The 26,203-nt window shown below is 38.1% G+C and overlaps 1 pseudogene; it reads right to left on the bottom strand.

The window, feature by feature from the left end:
• Positions 1-18,857: 18,857 nt before the first annotated feature.
• On the bottom strand, positions 18,858-19,535 carry LOC131275202 (ferritin heavy chain pseudogene; annotated as a pseudogene).
• Between the last annotated feature and the right edge of the window lie 6,668 nt (positions 19,536-26,203).

Genomic DNA, 26,203 nt, shown 5'->3' with positions numbered 1-26,203 from the left:
CCCCCACCGCACCCCTCCCCCCCCAGCAACACTCACTCCCATCATCACGACACATCCATTGCATTTGGTAAGTACATCTCTGGGTATCTCTGCACCTCATGGTCATTGGTCCACATCATGGCCCACACTCTCCCCCATTCCATCCAGTGAGCCCTGGGAGGATTTACAATGTCCGGTGATTGCCCCTGAAGCACCATCCAGGGCAACTCCAAGTCCCAAAAGCACCTCCACATCTCATCTCTTCCTGCCTTTCCCCATACCCATCAGCCACCATGTCCACTTTTCCCACTCCAATGCCACCTTTTCTCTGTGGTCCTTGGATTGGTTGTGTCCATTGCACCTCTATGTCAAGAGGAGGCTAAGATTCCACATGGTTACTGGATGCAATCCTCCTGCTTTTAGTTGTAGGCACTCTAGGCTCCATGGTGTGGTGGTTGTCCTTCTTCAACTCCATCTTAGCTGAGTGAGGTGAATCCAATAAATCAGATTGTAGGAGCTGGAGTCTGTTGAAGCTCAGGGCCTGGCTATCATATTGTCAGTAAAAAGATTCAATCCCCTAAATATATCTTAAACCCCAATACCAACTACAATTCCAGTAAAGTAGCATGATAGTCTTATGAAAAGAGATCCCCTCTGGGTCCAGTTTCATCACGCAGAAACACCAGCTCCAAAGAAGGGCCATCTGACATGGCAGTGAACCCTATCTGCCATGACCATAGAACCCGTGGGTCCCTTTAGCCCTCAAAGGAACCAATACCTGGGGATTGTATCTACTTTATCTGTCTCTTAGACTCTGCTCAGTTGTGAATAAGGGCAATCCTTCTGACAGCCTCCAGACTTTTTTTTTTAGAGACTCATAGCCATGTAAACTCATTTCTCCTTTCTATTTCTCCCTTACATTAGATCAAACAGCATTTTAAAGTCATATTATTCTATGTAGACAGGGATATTCTACTGATCCGCATCGAACCTTCAATTCAAGGTCATTTTCCAGTTGCATTATCAGTTGTTAGTTGATAGTGATCCCTCGGTGTCAGGGAAGTTCATCCCCGGGTGTCATGTTCCACGCTGGGGGGAAGGCATTGCATTTAGATGCTGAGTTAGGCTTCCAGACTGGCCACATTTGAGTAACATGAAGGCTGTCAGGAGGAAATTCCCAGGTACAGTGCTGCTCTAGGCCTTGTTCTTATTTCAGGCATATAGGCTCACAAGCATAGTCATTAGTATCAGGGGCTCACTGTTGGACCCTCATTCCTTCTCGGTCCTTGCCGCTGCACTTGGGGGACTGCCGCTGCTCCCCTAGGGACCATGGCACAGCACCCCCAGCCAGGGACCCAGTACCCCCGCAGCTTTAGGTTTTAATTGTTGCCACTATGAGTATATCCAAACATTACCATGCACCCTGGACATATGCCCTGTATAGCTCCCTGTCAGCCATATATCCCCTGTCAATAGTATCCTATACCAGTATTCCTCTGCTGCCATTGTTGGACCACTCTGGGATCCAGAACTTCCTGAATATTGAAGCCCCAATATAATGTCAGGATCTCTTACTAGCAAAATGGGATATAGCGATGGGTTTAAAGGTTAGATATAGAATACGTGTTGACTTGGAAAAATTCTACATCCTATCTTTTTCTTTTCCTTTTTTTTCCCCCTAATTATTGAACTTCTCTTCACAAGAGCCCTAGACCACAGTAATTCATGTATGCAATATACAGCACTCCCACACATCCACCACAAAACCTTTTCCCTTCCACAGCGATACTCTTACAACCTATTCACAACATATTTACTTAAAGTGATGTACAGAGTCTGAGACAATAGCTTTCAAACCAGGTGACATCTGTGCTTACATTGTGGTGCATACTTTAGGACACGCGGTTTTCTAACATTTTTAGTTATCCTATGTTTTACATTATGGTTTACATTATCATTCTGTCATCCCCTATATGTTTATGATGTAATATTACATATTTTATATCCATCCTTGTGTACTCTCATGAAACTCCTCTCTTACCCCACATTTACCTTGGTTTCACACATTTAACATCCAATTTCCCATCCCCTTGGTGCCCACAGTGACAGCCAACCTCCGTTTCCCAAGGAGCCACGTCCAGAGATACTTGCAACAGTGTTCAGGTCCTAACTTGCTCAGCTGCCCCAATGCCCTGGGAACCACCCTTTCTCTAGAGAGATACAGTTCCCTCTATTTGATGGCATTAGTCCTCCCCAGGATGTGGGTCCACCCCCACTCTCACTACTTGGGTCTCTACCCAATGGTATCACCCACTCTGGCAAAATGAGCATTCAGACATTCCCCAGGAGCCTGTCCCGCATCGGACCATCCCTTCCGAGCATCCTAAACAGGTAACCCTCTTAATTATATTTTGATACGATTTTCTCAGCATTTTGCTCTCAACCAACACCTGACACTCTCCTGTGTTCGTATGCTACCCCTCCCTCCCCCCACTTTTTGGGCAATATTACCCATCCGCCCATCCCCAGCCCTCCTCAAATCCGCAAAGCCCCACCCAAAGGCAACCCCTTGCCCCCCTTTTATGTCTTCTTTGTGTTCATACTTACCGCCAGCTCATCATAAATTCCACCCCTGCAGACGTCGGCTCACATCCTTCCTCCACCCCCTGATTTCCTGTAAGCCTATCGTTCAGTCTCTAGCTCTCTGAGGCAGCTTGTTTATTTCATATCATTGAGGTCATGTAGTATTTGTCCTTCAATGCCTGGGTTGCTTCACTCAACATAAGGTGTCCTTTTTATGCGTATGGATATCCAATTCTCAAGGCAACATTTTTTTGAGGAGGCCATTCTCTCCCAGTTGATTGGGCTTGGTGAACTTGTTGAATATCAGATTAGGGTATTTTTGAGGATCTATATCAGAACTCTCAATTCAGTTCCACTGGTCAGTGTGTCTATCCTTGTGACAATACCATGCTATATTCACTACTCTAGCTTTGTAGTATGGTTTGAAGTCTGATAGTGTGATTCCTTCAGTTTTATTTTTCTTTTTCAATATGTCTTTGGCTATTTGGGGTCTCTTTCTTTCCAAATAAATTACAGTTAGTTTTTCTAGTTCATTAAAAAATGTTGTGTTGATTTTTATTGGGATTGCATTGAATCTGTAGATTAGTTTTGGTAGGATAGACATCTTAATACTATTTAGCCTTTCTATCCATGAACAGGGAATAGTCTTCAATTTATTTAGGTCTTCTCTGATTTCCTTGAACAGTGCTGTGTAGTTTTACATCTATAGTTAAATTTATTTTTAGGTATTTGTTTTTTTAATTTACTATATTAAATAGTATTTGTTTCTTGATTTCCTCCTCAGATTGCTCATCATCGTTGTATAGAAATGCTACTGATTTTTTTGCATTGATTGTATACCCTGTGACTTTACTGAACTCATTTATATGTTCTACATGTTTTGTTGTAGACTTCTCAGACTATTTTCTATGTATAAGATCATGTCATCTGTAAATAGTGAAATTTTTATTCTTCACTTATTTGGATCCCTTTTATAACTGGATCTTGCCTTAGTGCTTGAGCAAGTACTTCTAACAGAATGTTAAATAGAAGGGGTGATAGTGGACATCCTTTTCTTATTCCTGATCTTAGAAGGAAAGATTTTAGGATTTCATCATTTTAAATGATGTTAGCTATGGGTTTTTCATATATACCCTTTATCATACTCAGTTTCCTTCTATTCCTGCCTTTTGCAGTGTTTTTATAAAGAAACATGTTCCAGCACCTACAATCTGATCTATTGGACTTACCACACTCAGCTAAGATGGAGTTGAAGAAGGACAACCACCACACCATGGAGCCTAGAGTGATTACAACTGAAAATGGGAGGATTGCATCCAGCATCCATGTGGAATCTGAGCCTCCTCTTGACATAGAGGTGCAATGGACACAACCAATCCAATGTCCACATAGAAGAGGTGGCATTGGATTGGGAAAAGTGGACATGGTGGACGATGGGTATGAGGAAAGGCAGGAAGAGATGAGAGGTGGAGGCGTCTTTGGGACATGGAGCTGCCCTGGATGGTGCTTCAGAGGTAATCGCCGGACATTGTAAATCCTCACAGGGCCCACTGGATGGAATGGAGGAGAGTATGGGCCATGATGTGGACCATTGTCTATGAGGTGCAGAGGTGCCCAAAGATGTACTTACCAAATCCAATGGATGTGTCATGATGATGGGAACGAGTGTTGTTGGGGGGGGAGAGGGGGGGTGGGGGGGTGGGGTTGAATGGGACCTCACATATATATTTTTAATGTAATATTATTACAAAGTCAATAAAAAAATAAAAAAAAAATAAAAAAAAACATGTTGTATTTTGTCAAATGATTTTTCTGCATCTGTGGATATGATCCTGTGATTTTTTTCTTCAATGTTTATGTGGTGTATTACATTAATTGATTTTCTGATGTTGAGCCATCCTTGCACACCAGGAATAAAACCTACTTGATTGTGGTGTATAATTCATTTAATGTGTTGTTGAATTTTTTTTGAGGATTTTTGTATCTAGATCCATTAGAGAGATTGATCTGTAATTTTCCTTTCTTGTGGTGTCTTTGTTTGACTTTGGTATTAGGGTAATGTTGGCATCATAAAATGAGTTAGGCAATGTTCCTCCTATTTCAATTTTTTATAAGATTTTAAGCAAGATTGGTGTTCATTCTTTCCAGAATGTTTGGTAGAATTCACCTGTGAAGCCATCTGGCCCAGGGCTCTTCTTAGGTGGGACATTTATAATGACTGATTCTATCTCTTTAATTGTGATTGGTTGTTGAGGTCATCAATTTCTTCTTTCATCAAAGTAGGCTGTTTATGTGTATCTAGGAATTTGTCCATTTCTTCTAAATTGTCTGTCTTGTTGGAATATAGTTTTTCAAAGTATTCTCTTATGATCATCTTTATTTCAGTGGGGTCAGTGATGATATCCCCTTTCTCATTAACTAATTTTCTGTATTTGCATCTTCTCTCTTTTTTCTTAGTCTGGCTAAGGGTTTGTCAATTTTGTTGATCTTCTCAAAGAACCAGCTCTTTGTTTTGTTTTTAGTTTGTTCATTGGATTGGGTCATATTTTCCTGATTATTAGCATGTTTTGTAGTTTTTTTATTGCTGTCTGGTCATCATTTCATCTTGTTGGGTTTATTCAGTTGATTTGCTTCTTTGTCTTGGGGTTTAATTAGTTTTTGTTTTTGTATGCATGTTAAGTCTTCTCTTTGTCACTTTGTTCTTCTTATTCTATTTACTTTTTGTTGGCTACGTTACCTTGAAGGAAAATATTATGGCCAGAGAAAGCCAAAGGGTTAAGAAAATAAAATATAATAGCAGTATTGATAATGAATGTTAGCAGAAGAACCATGTGAGATCTAGGGGAATGGATATTGCATTTACGTAAGCTGTGTATAGTTATAACCATAAAAAAGTGGATTACCTACATTGAGATAGTAAACTGAATATGGGGAGGAATATAGTATGAATTAAAAGGCCAGTGTGGACAGGAGAGGGGGGAAGAGAAAGGAAAAAACAGTAGTATAAAGAGTGCATAAAAGATAGAAAACAGATTAGAGGTATTAGAGATAAAAATTGAAATATTGGGGGCTAAAAAAAGAGAGGTTAATGTAAGAGAAACAACAAATGATCAAGGATAGAATCATGGAAAGGAAAGGGGATAGCATTGGTAGGCAAATCAGTAAACACAAAAAAGAGGAAATTGAAGATGAGGAAGCACAGCATATAAGAAGCATTGCCTGCAGCACATAATATAAAAAAAGAAAAAAGAAGAAAAAAATTAAAAAGCAAGCAAGAAAAAGAGAAAAACAAAAACAAAAAATGGGCCTTGTTGGGGGCGGGGGAGGATACATAGGAAAGAAAAACAAGAAAACAAACCAACAAAAAGGACCAAATATGGCCTCAGGCAAGGAATCCTCTTTGCAATTGAATAAACTGCTTAGGAGACTGACCTTCCCCCTTTCACCATTCCTCACTTCCCTTTCTCCCAGGGCAGCAGGAAGGCTGTGTGAGGACTCCTATAAGATATTCAAATGGGTCCCTGGTGAACTAATTCTCCTGAGAAAATAATGTCTCTTAATTTCTTTAGAGAGATTACCACCCCATGCCAGGAACTCTAAATATGCTATTGGAAGTCTGTAAAGCATGTCCTACTGTCCTTCTCCCTTAGGTGTGCTACAAGGGGGCCTGTTCATTTTCTGACTCCACCTTCTCCCAGACCAAGTTTCCTATCCCAGGGCATTTAGGTAAATTGGTCTCTCTCAACAGATTCATCTCTCCTCTCTTCCTAGGCTCTCCCCAAGTCACCTGATATGCTCCTCCAATCTCAATAAAAGGGGGTCACCAGAAAATTGAACCTGCACTCCTTGGGTCCCTCTGCACATTCCACCTATACCTCCCACTCCCGGAGTTAGTCTGTGACTGGAAGTGTAGCACAATGCCAGATTTCCAGGAGTGATGGGTTCAGGAAACAGAACTCTGGTTGAATGTGGACTTGGGATATGTAGGTCTGCTATATGTGGGTTGTGAGTGTTCAGGGAATATAGGCTTGGGGTTCATACATTGGGGAACACAGGGCTTGGGAACACTGCCATAAGACTGGCAGTTCTCAGGGAGTGCTACATCCTCAGTCCTAGGGGGAAGGGATTTATCTTCCCAAGGCTTCTGAGTTCAGTATTAGAAACCACAGTTCTACCTTGAGCAAGCACTAATTCTGCTGCTGTCTCTCCAGATCAATGTCCAGACACCTCCTGCCCTGTAGGTTCCTAAAACAGCCCACTCAGGCAGAATTCCATCACTACATGGCCAGTCCTTTGCAAGAGAGATAATGACGATGTCAGAATTCATCTTGCCCTGTCCCTCTGTCTTCAACTTTAAAACCTACATTTAACTTTGTCAGTTTGCTTATGCCTAGGAAATCAGATTTAGAATTCACCTGTTAAAAATTAACAGTGAAAAGTAAACTAAAAATAAATCTTTAAATGTCAATATTGTCTTGCTAGTGAATTTAATGCATACATCACAAGTGAAATTTATGTAGTTGCTGAAAAAATAAACAGAGAAACTGCACAAAGTTGTTACCAATAAAAATTTTAATTGCTTAGTTAATAAGTGAAAGTGGCCAAATTGATTTTAAATGAAAACCTTCTAGAAACTAAGAGTTAAAGTCATTGTATAAATGCTTTTATATATAAAACAGCAGAAAAATAGTAATGGAAATTATTACAACAGAGTAAATGTAGCTTATATTTCAGCTATTGTAATGGTAATTTACCTTTGTTTATGGCTACTTCAAGTCTTTCTTATGCTTGCTATAGTAATGTTAATTATAACTTAAACTTACTTTTTATTATGGTTATTTTATAACTAGCCTGACCTAGCCTTTAAACTTCAGCTACTATAATGGTGATTATAATCTGAGTTTGCCTTTGTTTATGGTTACTGGAAGTCTTCCCCCACTGTTGCCTCTGCTTATAGTAAATTCTTGACAACCTCTGCCTCTATGGCTCAGGAGAAACAAGTTTTAGATATCCCTGTCTCCTATTCTACTGGTATTAATAACTCTGCTTTCTCTCATGGCTCCAAGTGTGGACTAAGTTACTGCCCGATGGAATTCTTGACACTCAAGGTTGGATGTCCACTCTTCCAGTCCAGTGGATGTGGAGTCCTGTTATCTCCAAGGACTGGGAAGTAAAGGAAGCCTCCTGCCTTAACTGTCAGGGTTCCTAAAGGTAGCAATTCATGAGAAACCATTTTCCCTGATGCTTTAATACCCTCAGTGAATATACATGCAATTGGTCATGCTCATCCAGAGTCTGCTGAAGTCAAGGTAAAATATAAAGTTCTGAAGTAAAGGAAAATTTTGTTAAAGCATTGGGAACATTTTGGTTATAAGCTATTAACTAAAAACAAAAGTCTTGTGCAAAACTGCATTGTCATAATGCAAATTATAAAAAGCCTTCTGGGAAATATTTCAAATGTTGTTTTGTTGTAGAATTTGAGAGAAGTTCAATTATTTGAGTATAGAGAGGCCAGGACTCAGGAATGATTTTGAGAAGGAAAAATGGTTTATTGATGGCCGGCCGGACTCGGGAGCTTTCTGTTTGAATCCCGAGCCCTGAACAAGATTTTCAAACGTCTTTTATACAGGGAGGAAAGGCCAAATGGTCCCTTTGTTTCAGTTCTCAATAGGCTTCAATTAGCATATATATCTTCCACATCTTAGGTAAGCTTTTAGCATGGACTCCAGATAGTCTAGATAAGCTTTTAGCATATTTGGTTTTTGCATTTCCCCTAAATACTTAAAGTTTATAGCCCTTGCATTGTTAAACTGTTTCCTGGGACTGGAGCCTGTTGCCATTGTCCCTAAGGGCAGGACTGCAGCCTCTTACCGTTCCACACCCACAGCCTTCAGCTTAGGTTATCTCTGAAGAGACAAAGAGCCTTCCACCCATAGCCCACATCAGTTTTGCAATTAAATTTGTTTTGTAAAAGAATGAAAGTTTCCATGTCAAACTATTCATATCTGTCTATTTGCTCAGTATATATCTACATGTCAGGATGATAATATCAAATTAACAAATAATTCATAAAAGAGCCCTATTCAAATTGTTAAAAATTAAATATGCAGTTGTATATGTGATAAATATTCCTAGAGCCCAAATTAGGTTAAAACAGAAAAGTCATATAAAAATCCAAATATAGAACCTATTAATAAAGGGAAAAGGATTTTCCTGAGCTTTTTAACCTACCCAACCCCCAGGACCTTCTCTTTGCAAGAGCTCTGAGGGAGGGGCTAGGTGTAACAGATTAGAACCCTTCTAGGCAGAAGGAATTAAGAATGAGTTTGTATTAAAAAGTGGTTTAGCCCCCTGTAAAGAAATTAAAAAAACATCCTTTGTATAATCTATAACAGTTTCAATTTATTTAGCTTAGGTGTTATCTTTTTGGTTTATAAAATAGCAAGTTAATAAATTAGCATTATATGTATTAAATGTTTAAAATGATAAAAGTTGTAAGTTCATGCTTAATAAAATTAAGCTAAGGAACAAAATGTAGATCTGCCCTCTTTTAAAAGAATAATGCAAATTCCATCACTTGCTAATTGTAACCTAAGGTAAATTAATCAGTCTGTGTGATTGTGGTAGTTTTAAAGAGTTTATAAAACATCTTCTAACCTGAAACATTTAAATGGCTAGTTCTAAGAAGTGATTATTAACTAGAAGCCTAAATTAATATTAATGACAAAAATTGACTCTGTAGCAGTAAAACCTGACTGGAAGTCACCTTAATGTGCATACTCAAGTGGAGGTAATGAAAAGTTACCTTGATTCCATTGGGAATCTTCAGTTTTCATTTTAAAAATGGTAAAAACAGTTTTTCCTCTATTTCTAAAGTAAAATACTTGTGTAATTGATATCTTTATGGTAAAAGTGTAGAAGTGAAAAAGCAAAGTATTAAAAAGTTCATTTAATATGTAACACATTGCATTGAAAATGTTTAAAAAGTATAAAAAATCAAGAGATAGACTTTAACATTGTCAAACTCTCTTGTGCATTCAAACTGGGCATTCAAAACACTGCAGGATGTCTCTTCACATGAGTTATTGGCTAGGTTGGTCACTGACACCTAAAACAATAAAGTTATCCACTTCTTCTCTGGTTGTGCTTCTGAAATCAATGGAAATGACATTACAATTTCAAACTCTTGCAACAACCAATAATGTCTCAATATAGCCAGATTTACAATGAATATCACCTCTAGTCTGGCACTGTTTCATAGTACCAAAGAGCTCTATGCACCAGGCTGGTGGAATACTGGAAGTTGCTTCCCTATTTTCTCTCTAGAATCAACAGGGCTGCAGCTTCTGTCAAGAACATACTAAGTGGAGCAATGACTACCGGAGTACTGTAAATAGAACTGAAACACAATTGGCACTAGAGCTTGCTTCCATGGAGAGGCAACATGTATGGTATTTCAAACCTGAAACTTGAAGCTATTAATTGCATCTCAAGGAGAAAGTTATGCATTGAGTAGTACATTAATTAGTATTACATATGATACCTATATCCTATTCTAGATATATATCTGATGATTATTGTAATATTTATATTAAATCATATGCAGAAAGACATTAAACAAGTTAAAAGTCCTGGTCAACTTCATTTTCTGAGTAGTTAATGAACATTTCTGTAAGATTAAAAAAAATGAACACCTTGCCTGAAAGCAGTGGGGCCAACAGCCTTTTAGGGGGCAACTTCTCAGTCTTCACTCCATACCAGGTGAAGGATGAGCTTAAGGCCAGAGGCCATCAGTGGCTTACAGGTAGCCAGTTAATACCAGTCTCAATTACTAAAAACCTCTGAGATCAGGGTGTTTCAAACTCTCAAGCTATTCACCCTACTACTGGTAAAGGACCCAAAGTCACATCCTAAAGAACCCCTTCTCCACTCCTGCCTTAAGGCTCTTAACCAAAACTACTCAAGCAAGCCAGATTTAAAAGATGAGCCTCTTGTGAACCCAAACATTGAAGGGTTCACAAATGAAAGCAGTTTTATTAAGGAAAGAATTAAAAAGGCAAGCTATGCAGTGATTTTTCAATTTAAAAACATCAAGACCAAAGCTCTTCCACCTGGAAATTCAGCCCAGAAAGCAGAGATAATTGCTCTTACCCAAAGTTTAAAGCTAGCAGCTGAGAAATGGGCTAATATTTTCACAGACTCTAAGTATGCTTTCCTTGTCCTTCACACTCACTCTGCTGAGTGATGAGAATGAAGCTTACTTGCCAACAGTGCATCGCCTATTAAGCACAGGCAAGAATTCCTAGATTTAATAGAAGCCTTATTGTTACCTCAAGAAATAGCAGTTATGCATTTTGCAGGGCATCAGAAAACAGACACTGCTGTAGCAAAGGAAAATGATCAAGTTGATGCAGCTGCTAAAGCAGAAGCACAATCCCAGGTTTCCCTCCTACCCCTTATTCCAGTACCAGTTGAAGTTCCACAGTATACCCAGAATGAACAAACCAGGTCAGCTAGTCTGGGAGTCACCCTGAAAGCTGGTGAGTGGCTTGTTAAGGATACTCAAGTCTACCTGTCAGGATCAGTGCAGTGGAAAGTCCTTCATGAACTTCATCAAGACACTCATCTGGGGAGGGATGACCTAATCAGCTTAGCCAAATGGGCTTTCAAAAAACAAAGCCTGGTAAAAACAGTCAAAGAAATTACTAGGAATTACTCAATTAGAGACAAAAATGTAAAAGAAACCAAAAATCAAAAACACATTACTCTGTAGTTCTAATCAGTCCCACAACTATTAAAGGTAAAGGAATGTTCGGCTTGGTGTGCTAATCCTGAATGAAACCAGCTGTGCTGCTGTGGGCTATGGGTGGAAAGCTCTTTGTCCCTTAAGAGATAACCTAAACTGTCTGACTTTTGGGTGTGGGATGATAAGAGGCTGCAGTCCTGCCCTTGGTGAACATGGCAATGACTTCAGTCCAGGAAACAGTTTATCAGTGCAAGCTCTATAGACTTTGAATATTCAGGGGAAATGCAAACCAAGATGAACAAAAAGCTTATCTAGAATATATGAGGTCCATGCTAAAAGCTTACCTGAGATGAGGAAGATATATATGCTAATTCAAGCCTATTGAGAACTGAAACAAAAGGACCATTTAACCTTTCCTCTCTGTATAAAAGAAACACGAAAATCTTGGAAAATCTTGTTCAGGGCTCGGTTTTGCAACAGGAAGCTCCCGAATCTGGCCGACCATCAATAAACCATTTTTCTTTCTCAAATCATTCCTGAGTCCTGGCCTTTCTATATGCAAATTATTGAACATCTCTCAAATTCTACATTTTTGGGGGCTCTCCTGGCATTGCAAATGAAGGTCAGAGATGGTAGCATTTTTGCTGCCCTTTCCAATTCCCTGAGGGAGCTGGGAGAACTCAGGTGAACTCCAAGTCCGGGTGCCCCTGGATTAAATTTAATCCAGAAAAGATGTGGGCTCCACCAGAGTCTTCCAGAAAAAAATCGAGGACAATGGAAGGTCTGAAGAGAAGGATTCTGGGAATAAAAAAGAACTCCAAACATGGAAGAAGGTAAGACTCCCTAGGTGAGCACAGTCTGGAAAGCCCTAGCTTTAATTGCTAGGAGGGGGAGGCTGATCACCTCCTGAGAGAACCCTAGTAGCCCCAGAAAATTGGGGGGAAGCCTTTCTCTCTAGGTCTGGAAAAAGGGAGAAAAATAAACAGGAAAAAACCTGGTGTTTTGGGTTTGTCTAACTGCATGTTGGGATCTGGTACTGGTCTTATATCCACTGAAGGAGTGGAGGCTTGGTTATAATAGGAAGGAATGTTTATAGGTTCAAGTCCTAATGTCCTGGAAATTGGTCTGGATTTAAAAAAAAAAACTTGGCTACAGGAAAATAGATTGGCTTTTCTAGTGAAGCTTGGTCTGGGTGTAAAGTTAAACAGTGAAAAAGGTCAGCTGGAATCTTTTGTTATGGTGCTGAATTGTGAATGAATTTGCTTCATACCAGATGTTAATGTTAAGTGTTCTCTCTAAAGTTTGTGATGGCTGTGGGGGCAGCCATGCTGAAAAAAAAAAAATATATATATATATATATATATATACATATATATATATAAATTGTGAGTCAGATTAATAACCTTTAGGTTTCTGTCTGTGTCAGCTCAATGCTAGTGTTGTGTGGTTATATAAAGTAGAATTTAATTAAGCTGGAACCTTCATTGGCAAGGGGGTGAATTGATTATGGGGCAAAACTGCAGAGTCTGGATGTTGCACATGCTCTGCAGCCTTGTCTCTGGTCCACCCCTTTGCTGGGGCTTGGAGGCCATCTGTGTCTGTGCCATGCACCCAGGTTTGTTGGGGCTGCCCCAGTCAGGGTGGCTGAGTCCCCAGGAAAGGTGCTGGATTTAAGTAAATTCTGTCTGCCCATTTTAGCAGAAAGCTGGAAAGGGGGGAGCATCTTGCCCTTTTCCAGTGAATCCACACCTTCTATTCATAAGCCATATTCCTATTTGATTGTTGTGCACCTGACTGCCTGGAAGGGGGGGAAGTGAAGGGGATGAAAAGCAGAATCAAAATAAATGCAGTAAAGTTCCCTTCCTAGGGTGTCAAATCCAAAACAAGTTTGCATTCTGCCCACGTTCTTAGAAGGTATTGTGGTAACTTTAAGTATGGGAATGTGTTCTGTGAAGCTAAAATTCTTAAAATTATAAATAATTATGAAAAGTTTAATGAAGCATTGTTTAAATTAAGGTATTTAAATGGCTAATTCCAAAAAGTCTTTATTAAAGAAAACCTGAGTTGATAATACTACTAATAAAAGGTAATTTATAACAGGAAAACTTGTTGGTGGCCAGCTTCCCCTGCCAACTTGCTTCTAAAAAACTGTTTCTGGTATTACATGCTACTAAGTATTTAAAATGAAGAAACATTCATTATTTTAACACGCTTGTTTAGTGTTAATGGCAATTATATGTTTTAAGAAGTTTACCTGGTAACTTAGTATGTGGGATATATGGAATGTGTTTTTATTGTTAAGGAAAAGGAGATGATTTTGTCCTAAGATAAAATGATTGATTATTGGAAAGAGTAGAGTGTGGGACAAAACCTGAATGAATACTGAACATGTAGAAGGTTTGTGGAAGGAAAATTTTTATGATTAAAATTGAGTAAGATCTAGTAAGTCTATATAAAGTTTTAAAGGGTTTAGTATCAAGTAGTATACTTATGCAAAGTTAAAATTTTGTTCTTTCTCAAAGTCTCTCAAGTCATTAGTCTCTTTTAGTAAAAGTTTCATGAATAATCAATATACAAAGAAAATCTGTTTTATCAAAATAGCTTCTTGTGTTTTAACCTCATCATTTCCTCAGTGTTTAAAGTAGAAAGAGTCTTATCTCTCTTAAAAGAACATTATGTTCTAGAAATCAAATCCTGAAAAGCAGCTTTTTATTTCAAACTAACTGCAAGACATTTGTTCTTTTACCTTAAAAGAAAAATTAAAGTAATAGTTAAGTTCATTCAAGAGGTCAAAAGATAGTTGTTTAAAGGTGTTATAAAATAAACAGGTTAAAAAATTAATAAAAACTGTAACTGAGTTAAGATCATATATAAATGCATTTATATTATAAAACAGTGAAAAGATAATAACTGAAATTATAACTGGGTGAATTTAGCCTGAAACTATTATTGTAAGTGTAAATTCTAAACTAACCTTAACTTTGTTTATGGTTACTTCAAGGCTAGCCTCAACCCTTGCCTTTGCCTATGGTTATTTCATAACAGCTACTGTCCTACTGGTATTAGTAACCCTGCTTTCTCTCATGAATCCAACTAAATTACTGCCTAGTGGAATACTTAGCCCTTGGGTTTAAATGACCACTGGAGTTTTATTATCTCCAAGGACTGGGGGAAATAAAGGGAGTCTCCTGCCTTAACTGTCAGTGTTCCTAAGAGTGGCAATTCATGAGAGAAACCAGTCTCCCTGAGGCTTCCAATAGCCTCAGTAAATATACATAAAATTAATCTTGTTGCTTATCAAAATTCTGCTAAATTCAATGTAAAATATAAAGTTCTGAAACAAAAGAGAATCATGTTAAAACATTGGGAACATTTTGGTTACAAGCCATTAGTTAAGAAACAAAATTCATGTGTAAAACTGCATGGTCATAGTGTAAAACTGCATAGTCATAGTGCAAATTAAGAAAAGTTGAGTCTTTGAAATGTTTTGCAGTCACACTTTTTTGTAAAAAATGGAAGTTTTAAGTAACTAAAGTTATGTTTTTGTGTCAAACTATTCATGTCTGCCTATTTACTCAAATTGTTGAGGTTAAATATGCAGTTATATAAGTAATATATATTTCTGGAAGCCAAATTTAGCTAAGCAGTATATAAAGTAGTACAAATTATAAGTAACATCAATGAGTTATGTCTCTGTGTCTAACTCTTTTTGTGTCTGCCCATTTGCTCAGTGTGTGTCTTCATACATCAAGATGATAATATCAAATTAACAACTGAAAATTCCTAAAAGAGCTCTATTTAAATAGTTAAAAATTAAATATGCAGTTATATATATGAATAAATATTCTTGGAGCCCAAATTAAACTAAGCAGGATGAAAAAGTCATATAAAAATCTGATTATAGAAACTATTGGGAAAGGGTCTCCTCTTTGCAAGAGTTTTGAAGGCAAGACTAAGTGTGGCAGATTAAATATAGCTACTAGGCTAGGGAATTAAGAATCAGTTTGCCCTGTAATTACCCAGTGTAAACCTTTTGGTCAGCCATAAAACGTAAAAAACAAAGATTAGTTTAGTTTTCACATAAAGGAAAGAAATATTGATTAATGCAACCTGGCAGCCTACTGCCTCAGTCTCCCATTCCCGGGTTAAACAGCAACAAAGGGAACCAGCTTAAGCTAGTCCTATAGGCAATAAAAGATGCCCAAGAAAGAGCTAAATCAATACCAATTCAGCACTAACTTCCATCCCTTATTTGACAAAGGGGAGCAGATAAAAACTAAAATGGTTGGAAAATAATAGAGGAAGCAGTTAAATCACAAACTTTTGCACAGGAAAATTACATCTTCTCAGATAGGCTGTAACTGCTAAAGTATCCAATCTATGAAAAAACAGAGAAAGAGCTTGTGTGCTAGGCTTAGAGGCATAAATTGTGTCATTTTTCTTTGTTTGAAGTGCCTGCCATATTTTCTGGTTGTGTGCCCCTTCTTGCAAGATTGAGAATAAATTCTTTTCTTCTCCACAATTGGGTGAGCCTTATTTTCTTCCAGAAGATTTCTTTCCAACAACAATAAAGGTAATTAGTGGCTCTGTTGACAAATTTCAGTAAGTAAAGAAAGCCCATAAAAACTATGGAGAAATCTTTCCGGAATTATGATTAAATGAATTAAGTAATTGTGTAATGTGTTTTGAAACCTAGTAATCAATGTGCTTTTAAATATTATTCATTTTCATAACTTTAACAAAGAAAGTTTCAGCTTCCTGTAAGGAAAAAAAGAGAACATTCCTTGCATAAACTATAATGTTTTCCATTTTATTTAACTTGAGTGTAATCTCCCATAGTTAACTTATAATCTAAATTAACATTATATTTACAAAATCTTTAAAGTACTAAAAATTTAAGTTCATGTTAATAAAATTAAGCTAAAAAGATTTTAAATATGCTCTCTTAAAGAAATAAAGTAAATTTCTTTGGTTAGTAATTATAATTTACTAAGTTTATTTAAATGTAAGGTAACTAGTCAATGTGGTTGTAGTCAATTATAAAAAGTTGTAAAACATCTTCCAAATGGAAAACAGTTAAATAATTCTAGTTCTAGAAGTCATTGTTAACTAAAAACTTGGATTGGTATTGGTTGTAAAAAAAAAAAAAAAACTTGCTGGTAATAAAATCTGTCTGAAGGCCACCGCAAGGTGCATATTTAAGTAAGTGGTAATAAAAAGTTATCTTGATTCTATTGGGAATCTTCTGTTTTCATTTTAACAATGAAAATAGTTTATTTCCCTCTATTACTAAAGTAAAATACCTATTATCTTCATGGTAAAATTATATAAGTAAACAGTCATTTGATAAATGATGTGTTGCATTAAATTGTTTAAAATATATATAAAAACAAGGAATAAACTTTAGCATTGTCAAACTCTTTTGTGCATTCAAAGCAAGCCTTGAATACATTACTGGTTGCCTCTCCATGTGAGTTATTGACTAGGCTGGTCACTGACCCCTCAGTTAAAAATATTTGCTATATCAGCCTCTTGTTCTGCTCCTGAAGTCGATGTAAACTACGTTGCAGTTTCAAGCTCCTGCAGCAGCCAATGATGACTCAGTACAGCCAAGTGTACAATGGATATCACCTCCAGACTGGCACTGTTCCATAGTGCCAGAGAGCACTATGCACCAGTCTAGTAGAATACTGGAAAATCTCTCTAGGATCAACAATGCTGCAACCTGCTCAATGCATGAAGAACATGCTAAGTGGAGCCATAATACCAGGATACTGTAAGTAAAACTTAAACACAATTGGCATTATGGCCTGCTCTCATGGAGAGATAACATGTAAAGTATTACAAATCTGAAACTTAAAACTATTAATTGCAACTCTAAATCCTTTGCATTAATTAATACATTAATTAATATTAAGTGCTGTACTCTTATCCTGTAATAAATATATGCTTAATAATTATGATGTTATCTTTTCTATTTTTGATCAAGTGCAGAAGTATATTAGACATGTTAAATTCCTAGTAAATTCATTTACTAAACAGTTAATAAACATGTCTATAGAATAAGGTGGCAGTTTCAGTCAGGCTCAGTGAGCCTACTATATTCTACTGTACTCAACTGTGTTGCAAAAGTGAGGCTTACTTGCTAATAATGAGTCACCTATTGAACAAGGCAAAATTACTAAAAATTGTGCAATTAAAACCAAAATGTAAAAAAAAAACAAAACCTTTATTCTGTAGTTCTGATCACTCCCACAGCTAAAAACTAAGAAAATTTCCAACTTGGTGTACTAATCCTGAATGAAACCAATTGCCCAAAGGGTGCCAGTTCACCAGGAGCATCTGACAGAGCATGAGTGCCAATCATTAAACAGCTTGAAATGTGTCTTCAAACAAAGCTAAGTATCTATTGCAATTTCTCTCTAAAAAGAAATAACTTAGAAAAAGTATATATATATACACTGTTCCCACCAGCTTTTAAAAAGAAGTGCCATCTTTATAGGCACCTAACCTTGTCTATCTCTGTAATCCAATGTCCTCTTAAAAATGTGTATTCCAAATTTTTAATTGTTTGTTTCTTTCAGAGTGAACATCTTATTAACCATATGAAAACTTTATCCAACTTCATACAGAATGCCAGATCCTTCTTCCTCCAGGTAAAATAAAATAAGAGTTTTACACCTTGTTAGGCAATGACTACAGTCCATGGCCAGAAGGTAGCAGTTACAGAAAAGAGATCATCTCCCTTCAGCACCCCTTTTAGATTAAAGGTGTAAACTCTTTAAATGTAAAAAAAAGCTAATAGATGGATCTGGGCCCTGACTGGAAATCCATATGAGTGCCAGTGGCCCCAGGATGACTGAAGGGGAACCACAGCCCCAGGATTCTGCTGTCCAGAATAAAAACTTCTAAACTTCTAAAAACAAAGTCCTGGATGCTACAACAAAGATTGATAAATAATCAATCAAAACAACAAACAGCCATCCACCTCATAGCTCCAGCAATAATTATGCCAAAACTTAGCAAGTTAAACTTTGGCAAAGGGGGGAAATGATGTGAGCTATGGGTGGGAAGTTCTTTGTCTCTTAAGAGATAACCTAAGCTGTCTGTGACTTTTGGGTGTGGGATGATAACAGGCTGCAGTCCTGCCTTTGGTGAACATGGCAATGACCCCAGTCCCAGGAAACAGTTTATCAGTGCAAACTCTATAGACTTTGAATATTCAGGGGAAATGCAAACCAAAATAAGCTAAAAGCTTATCTAGAATGTTTGATGTCCATGCTAAAAGCTTACCTAAGATGTGGAAGATATATATGCTAATTCAAGCCTATTGAGAACTGAAACAAAAGGACCATTTAAACTTTCCTCTCTGTATAAAAGAAACTCAGAAGTCTTGGAAATCTTGTTTGGGGCTCGGGTTTGCAACAGGAAGCTCCTGAGTCCAGCCGGCCATCAATGAACCATTTTTCCTTCTCAAATCATTCCTGAGTCCTGGCCTTTCTTTCTTTCTTTCTTTTTTTTTTTTTTGGTACCAAATAACTTTATTTGAAGGAATGGTACCAATGAACGAACTTGGTAGACGTTGAGACAACTTGTAGAAAAGGTAAACCCAACACACATGCACTACTACCCTGTGGCTCTGGGGAAGCCAACATAAGGTTTAGCTCTCATCACTGCTTCTCAGAGTGTGCTTGTCAAAGAGATACTCTGCCAAGCCAGAATCTGGGGCCCCTATCTTGCACAGGTTGGTTACATAGTCACCCAGTTCTTTGATGGACTTCACCTGCTCATTCAGGTAATGGGTCTCAATGAAGTCACACAAATGGGAGTCATTTTTGTCAGTAGCCAGTTTGTGCAGTTCCAGTAGTGACTGATTCACCCTTTTTTCCAAGTGTAATGCACACTCCATCGCATTCAATCTCTCTCCCAGTCCTCTCATTCTGGTTCTTTGATATCCTGAAGGAAGATTCGGCCGCCTCGTTGGTTCTGCAACTTCATTAGTTTCTCAGCATGTTCCCTCTCCTCATGAGATTGGTGAAGAAAATATTTGGCAAAGTTCTTCAAAGCCACATCATCATGGTCAAAGTAGTAAGACATCAACAGGTAGACGTAAGAGGTGTAGAGCCCCAGGTTGATCTGGCGGTTGATGGCGGCCTCTGAGTCCTGGTTGTAGTTCTGGCGCACCTGCGACGGGGATGTGTTCGTCATGATGGGTGGTTGAGAAGCGGCGGCTATGTGACACTGAACGGACGGTGGCAAGCAGCTGGGGTGGCTGGCAGACAGGGATGAGTGCTGGGTTCCGTTCAAGCACGGTTGAAGCAGGAAAACACGGCGACTCTCCGTGAAGACGTCTCGAGTCCTGGCCTTTCTATACACAAATAATTGAACCTCTCTCAAATTCTTCAACAGTGCAAGAAAATGCCAGTACACCAGAAGCACCTTATGGGGTATACAATTGCCAGTCATTGGACAGCCTGAAATACCTCTTCAAGAAATAAATCTAAGTAGTGTATTACGTCAAAAACAATTATTCACTCTAACTCTAACCCAAATGCCTATTGCTAGGGAAAAAGCAAACCAGACGTTGTTTGTGTTCATCTCCTTTAACTTAACTAAAAGGGCAATGCTTCTTCCATTCTTCTCTCCTATCATAAAAATTAAAATTGGCAACTTATACCTAACCCCATTGTTAATTGCAATTTCTCTCTAAAGTTAACCAAGAGCATAAAATAACTCAAGATAAAATACTGCTTCCCACTAACTTTATGAAAATGCAGACTTTGCAGGCACCTGACCTTTTATCCAATGTCTTTTGAGTGGGACCACATATTCTCAAAATTCTAATTAAGTTTATTTCTTCCAGAATAACATCTTGTTGTCTATATGGGAACTTCATCCAGCTTTGCCCAAGATGTCAGATCCATCTTCCTCTAACCTAGAATAGCAGAGGGTTTTATACCTTGTCAGGTAGGAACTACTGCCCTTAAGCAGCAGGAAGTAGCTACAGAAAAAAAATCATCTCCCATCAGACCCTCTTTAAGAGTAAAGGTGTGAACTCTTAAGGGGTAATAAAGCAGTCTAGCAAGATAAAATATCAGTGGATGCATTGTAGAGAAGTGGGGTGTGTGCAGTATTGAAGGCCAGGACATGTGAACTCTGGGAAGGAAGTTGGTTTATTTCTACTGGTCGGACTCAGTGGACTCTTGTCCTAATAAAAACCAAGCCCCAAATAGCCTTTTTTGGACCCTTTTATACAGAGGAAGTAGGATTAGGGAGACAAATGGTGATGGTATGCGAACAGACCTTTGGTTAGTTTCTTCAGTGTTTGATCTGAGTATCAAATGGGTTATTTTCTCCAGGTAAGTTACATATTCCCCACATTCCAAGCCAGCTTGAATTTAGCATATCTTCCACATTCCATCTGGATGCAACCTTGAATACGCATTCAGTCTTACATCCTTTCAGAATATTCAAAGACTGTAGGGCCTATATTACTTATTTGGACTTTTAGGGACTAGGTATACTTGGAAACAATTTTGAATTTATGCACAGGCTATATCAGATGGATCTGAAACCTGGTGAGGAGTCCATGTGGACATCAATGGCCCCCAAGGTGGCTGCTGGAAAACCGTCCCCAAGATTCTGCTGCTCAGAAGACTTCCTCCTGAGGCCAGGAGGAACACAATTACTCCCCAAGAATTTTATCATTGAATACTCCTGGAAAACTAATGGGAAAAATAAGCAGTCAAAGCAGAAAGCAACAGGAACTCTTACCATGCTCTCATCATACTTTCCTGCTTCCTCCCCTTAATTATAGCTAGGGCACATGCTTTAATAAATGGTGCAGTAAAAACAAAGACAACCACCCACCTCATAACTCCAAAAATAGTGATGCCAAAGCTTAGCAAACTTAAGCAGGCATCAAAGGGGGAGGGGATAATATAGCCTGTACGTGTATATGCATATATTCAAACTTATCTAATTTTGTATCCAAGTTTGTCTAGTTTCTGGAGAAACAATTAACTGATATAAACTATAGGCTTTATGTATTCAGGAAGGATGTAAACAATGCGTATTAGATCTTACATACAGATGGAATGTGGGCAGTATGTTAATTCACTCTTACCTGATATCCAAACAAATCCCTAAACCCTGAAAAACTAACAAAGTCTTTTTGATGCCAAAACCTCTCATGACCCCACCCCATGTGTCTCTTTTATAAAGTAACCTAAAGGCCATACTCTGAGGTTTTTTGGGGGGGGTGGGACAGAAGTCCACTAGACCCAGCCAGTCATAATAAATCTTTCTTCTCAGAAAATTCCCACATCCTGGCCTTCGGTATCGTGAACACTGACTTCTCTCTGCTGCCACAACAATACTATACATGCAATGCTTTAGTTAAAAGCTATTGCAAGCTCTAACAGACTAACTTTTTCTCCTCAGAATACCATCTTACTATAATTTTCTAAGAGATATACACCCATAGTGTCCGTAGGAAGTAGTTACAGAAGATCTAAGTTTCATCCTTTTCCCCCGTGATAAGAATACCACCAAAAACTAGAAGGAGGCAATTGACGGATGTAGGATGACCAAATACCTGAAAGTAACTTGTTTCTGTCCCTGTTCCTAGGATATGAAGGAAAGAATTGTATGTTAATTAGAAGATAATGAGATTGAACCCTGTGTTGGTGCCAAATTCTGCTTTTGGTGGTCAAGAATATTCTGTTGAAATAATGAAGTATGAAAACCAGCTTCAACCAGTTAGCTAGACCTGCACAGAAGTCCATTGCTGTCCTCACTTCAATTTGCTTAATTAACATAGTAAATCTCCACCCAGAGGTGGGGTTATCTACCCCTTTCTTGATCATGCAATTTTGTGAAAGTGTGATTTCCTGAACATAATAATCATACAATTATATAACCAACGATATGTGTTCATCCATATGCATAAAAACTGATGTATGATAAAAACAAATGCTAAGTAGTAACTTGGGCACTTAAATAAGAGTGAAACTGCTGCACAGGGAGTCAGGTGTGAGTCACTTTAGACAGGCCTTGGCTTCTTACCTCAACAGATGCAATAAATATGAGTTTGCCTAACTCTCATGCTGATTATTCCTTCATGCTGTTTCTGGTTATCCACTCAAAGACCCTGCCTTGAGGCCTAACATTAGGTCATAAAAAAATTAGAATATGAACTGCTTTAAATAAAATACTGTAATGATGTAAATTTCTTAAGAAATTCACTCTGAAGTATTTATTGGTGAAGGTCATGATGTATTTAACCTACATTCATATATTTGTCTCTATGTATATGCTGTATGCATAGGGCAAGGTTGAGAAAATGATAAAGGAAATGGAGCAAACTGTTAAAGATATTGGAACCTAGGAAAAGAGTATATACATGTTGCTTGAAATATTATATGTTTGCAACTTTTCTAAGTTTGAAATTAGGTGCAAATAAAATAAAAATGAGAAAATTTGCTTTGGGAAATAATTTGATTGCTTGACTTAATCAGGTAGTTTAAGAAGCTTCCATTATTCTTGAAACAATGTTGTGTTAACAACACAGATCTGGAAGCATAAACCAATCCCCATGTTAATTAATTATGATTCTTGGAAAGTTACTTAAACATCTCTGAGTTTTAGTTCTTCTACCTCAGAGAGCTATTGGAATAATCAAATGAAAGAATGGATATCAAAACCTCTCATGAATTATGAAATTATTTATAATACATGCCAATTTGGAAGAAAATGTGTATCAAGAAGGAGGACTAAAGTCATAACTACTTTTTTTATATGTATTTTTTATTTTGTCAAAGATACTTAGATTACATTTAAAAATATGGGGAATCTCATAGGCACTGCTCCCAATGCCTCCCACATTTTCCCACATAAACAACATCCTTCATTAGTGTGCAGAACTCATTAAAATTGATAAATGCATCTTGGTTCATTGCCACTGAGCATGGATTATAGTTTACATTGTAGTTTGCACTCTTTCCCATACAATTCTGTTGGTTGTGGGTGGATATATAATGGCCTATATCTGTCATTGCAATTTCATTCAGGACAAATCCCAAGTCTCAAAAATGCCCCCACTTTATACCTGTTTTTCCTTCTCCTTGCTCTCAGAGCCTCCATTGGCCACTGCCTCCACATCGATGTTGTAATTTCTTCCATTGTAGAATCACAATAAGCCTATAGCAGAATACCTGTAAACCCAGTCTTGTCCATAGCTCATCCCCTAATCCTGAGGATTCTGGGATGGTGATGTCCACTATACCTCTAATTGAGAGAGGGCTTCAATTCAATACAGCTGATGGAAGAGATGTTATTGCTCACAGTTGTAGGCTCTCCCATTTCCTTGGCATGGTGGTTGTCCAACCTCACTTCCTTGTTAGTTGTCCTGGGTGAGTACAATGAGCTGGAGAGTAGGAGTTGCAACTCTGCTGAGGCTCATAGCCCAGCTGACACATGGACAGTGCAAAGATTCAAGTCTCTTGGACATATACATAGCAACTCCTGAACAAGCTATAGGTTCAAATAGAATGGATGGATGAGCCATGTTTAGGAAAGCTATAACTGAACCCAACTCTGTCACTCTCAGGTGCACAAGCTCCAAAGTAGAGCCCACTGGCAGAGCACCACACTCTGACCATAGGACCTAGGTGTCTTGAGTCCTTAGGAGCCCCACAATTTAGGGTAATAGCTACTTTGGCAATCTATGAGATCCAATTGAGATATGCATAAGTGTTACCTCTGGGATGACCTCCTGGCTCACTTTGAAGTCTCTTAGCCATATAAACTCATTTGTCTTTACCTCTTCCCCCTTTTGTTCAAAGTCTTTTTTCCAGTTGCTCTGTTGTTGGTGCTTGGTAGTAACCCACTGATGCCAGGAAAGCTACTCCCCTGGAGTCATGTCCGATGCTGAGGGGAAATAATGCATTTATCTGCTGAGTTTGTCTTAGAGAGAGGCCACATTTGTGCAATAAGGGGGCTCTCAGGAGGTAATTCTTAGGCACCCAAAACACTAGGCTAAATTTCAATTTCAAGAGCAAAGGCTCATAAGCATAGTCATCAATATCAAGGACCCACCAATGAACCATCTTCCTTGGCTAGTCATTGCCCCTATACTTGTGGGATTGTTGCTGTTCCATTGGACAATGTGGCAGAACACTCCAGAATGAGAATTCAATATTCTTTCAGTTACTATGTGAATCTCTACACACTATGACAATGCCTTGTGCACATTTGAACATATATATATGTTATATATATATCCAGGTGAATTTCCTCTCATGTATTCCCCATCACTGACATGCCATGCCAATTATCATCCCCTAGCCCAGTTATACACCTTCTGGGATGTGCAGCTTCTTAAAAAAAGAAGCCAGTAAAATAACCAAATAAAGTTAAAATAAAATAAAATAATAATGATAGTTATAAATACATGAAATAAAATACATAAACATTTTTAAAAATGAAAAACTAAATTTAAAAATTAAGATAATAAAAAAATGAAAAATATTTAAAACTTTTTGACATTTTGCCTTTCATCACAGTGACATTTTCTTCCATTTTTCCCCAGTGTGAACTTTTTTCATTTTGTTTCCAAAGAAGATACAGTTCATAGTAAATTAACATACAGAATACAGGGGACTCCCATACACCCAATATCCTCCCCCTTTTCCCCTTCCTATATTGATGCCTTTTTATATGTGGATGGTATATTTGTTACAACTGATACACAAATATGGAAACATAGCTATTAACCATCGTCAACAGCTTACATTATGGTTTAAATTTTCACCGAACACTTTTATAAATGTTGAAGATGTTTAACTTTGCCTGTGTCCCTCATTGCAAAATCATGTAGATTACCTTCAATGCCCCCTAAATAGCGCTTATTCCATCTATTCTAATACTCTCTCTCCCTTCCCTTGGGGCCCATGGAGACCACCCAGCTTCAATTCTTGGGTGGCAAAATTCATAGTTATTTGCAACAACACTGAGATCTTGACATACCAGCTTGTCCTCTCCTACTAGGAAGTGCCCGTGATCTCAAGAGACTCCCTCCCCTCTGTTTGAGAACATATTGGTCCTCCCCAGGATGGGAGTCAGATTTCTTCCTGCTCATTATGTGGGTATCCACCCACTGATACAGCACATTATGACAAAATAATCACTTACACACACCCTAGAAACCTGGTGTGCCTTGTCCTGAATAAACCAGTAATACTTCTTAAGTATTAAGGAATACCAACACCATAAACCAGTAATCCTCCCTTGTGATATTGCCATAAGACCATTCCCAACTTTGTACTTTCAAGCACCCAGCAATTCAACAGGCCCCTCCCCAACCTTCTCCCCAGTTCCATGGATGGGCCAACATACACATCCTTCTCCACACCCCTGTCAAGCCTGTGCTACCCAACCCAGTAGGATCACTACACTCTGTCATATCTCTTCACTGCCCAACTACACACTGCCACCTTATCCTTATGGGCATTGACTCACAACCTTCTTCTCCCTTTCTATTTCCTACAAACCTATCTTCCAGACAATAGCTCTCTGAGTCTCCTTGATTTCCTTAAGTCATATCAGTGAGATCATATCATATTTGTCCTTCAATGCCTGGCTTGTTTCACTCAACTTAAGGTCGTAAAGATTCATTCATGTTATCCTGTGTGTTAGCACTGTATTCCTTCTTACAGCTGAGCAATATTCCATCATATGTATGTACCACATTTTGTTTATCCATTCATCTGTTGGTGGGCATTTGGGTTTACATTTTCATGTAAACACCTTGGGAAGAGATCCAATTCTATATTCCAGAAGGTTTATATGTGTTTCTTCTGGGTAATATGAGTGAAATCTATGATAAAGTGGATG

This window comes from Dasypus novemcinctus, chromosome 22 (genome assembly GCF_030445035.2).
Source record: "Dasypus novemcinctus isolate mDasNov1 chromosome 22, mDasNov1.1.hap2, whole genome shotgun sequence".
Classification (NCBI taxonomy): Eukaryota; Metazoa; Chordata; class Mammalia; order Cingulata; family Dasypodidae; genus Dasypus; species Dasypus novemcinctus.
This window is presented reverse-complemented; position numbering and strand designations above follow the sequence as displayed.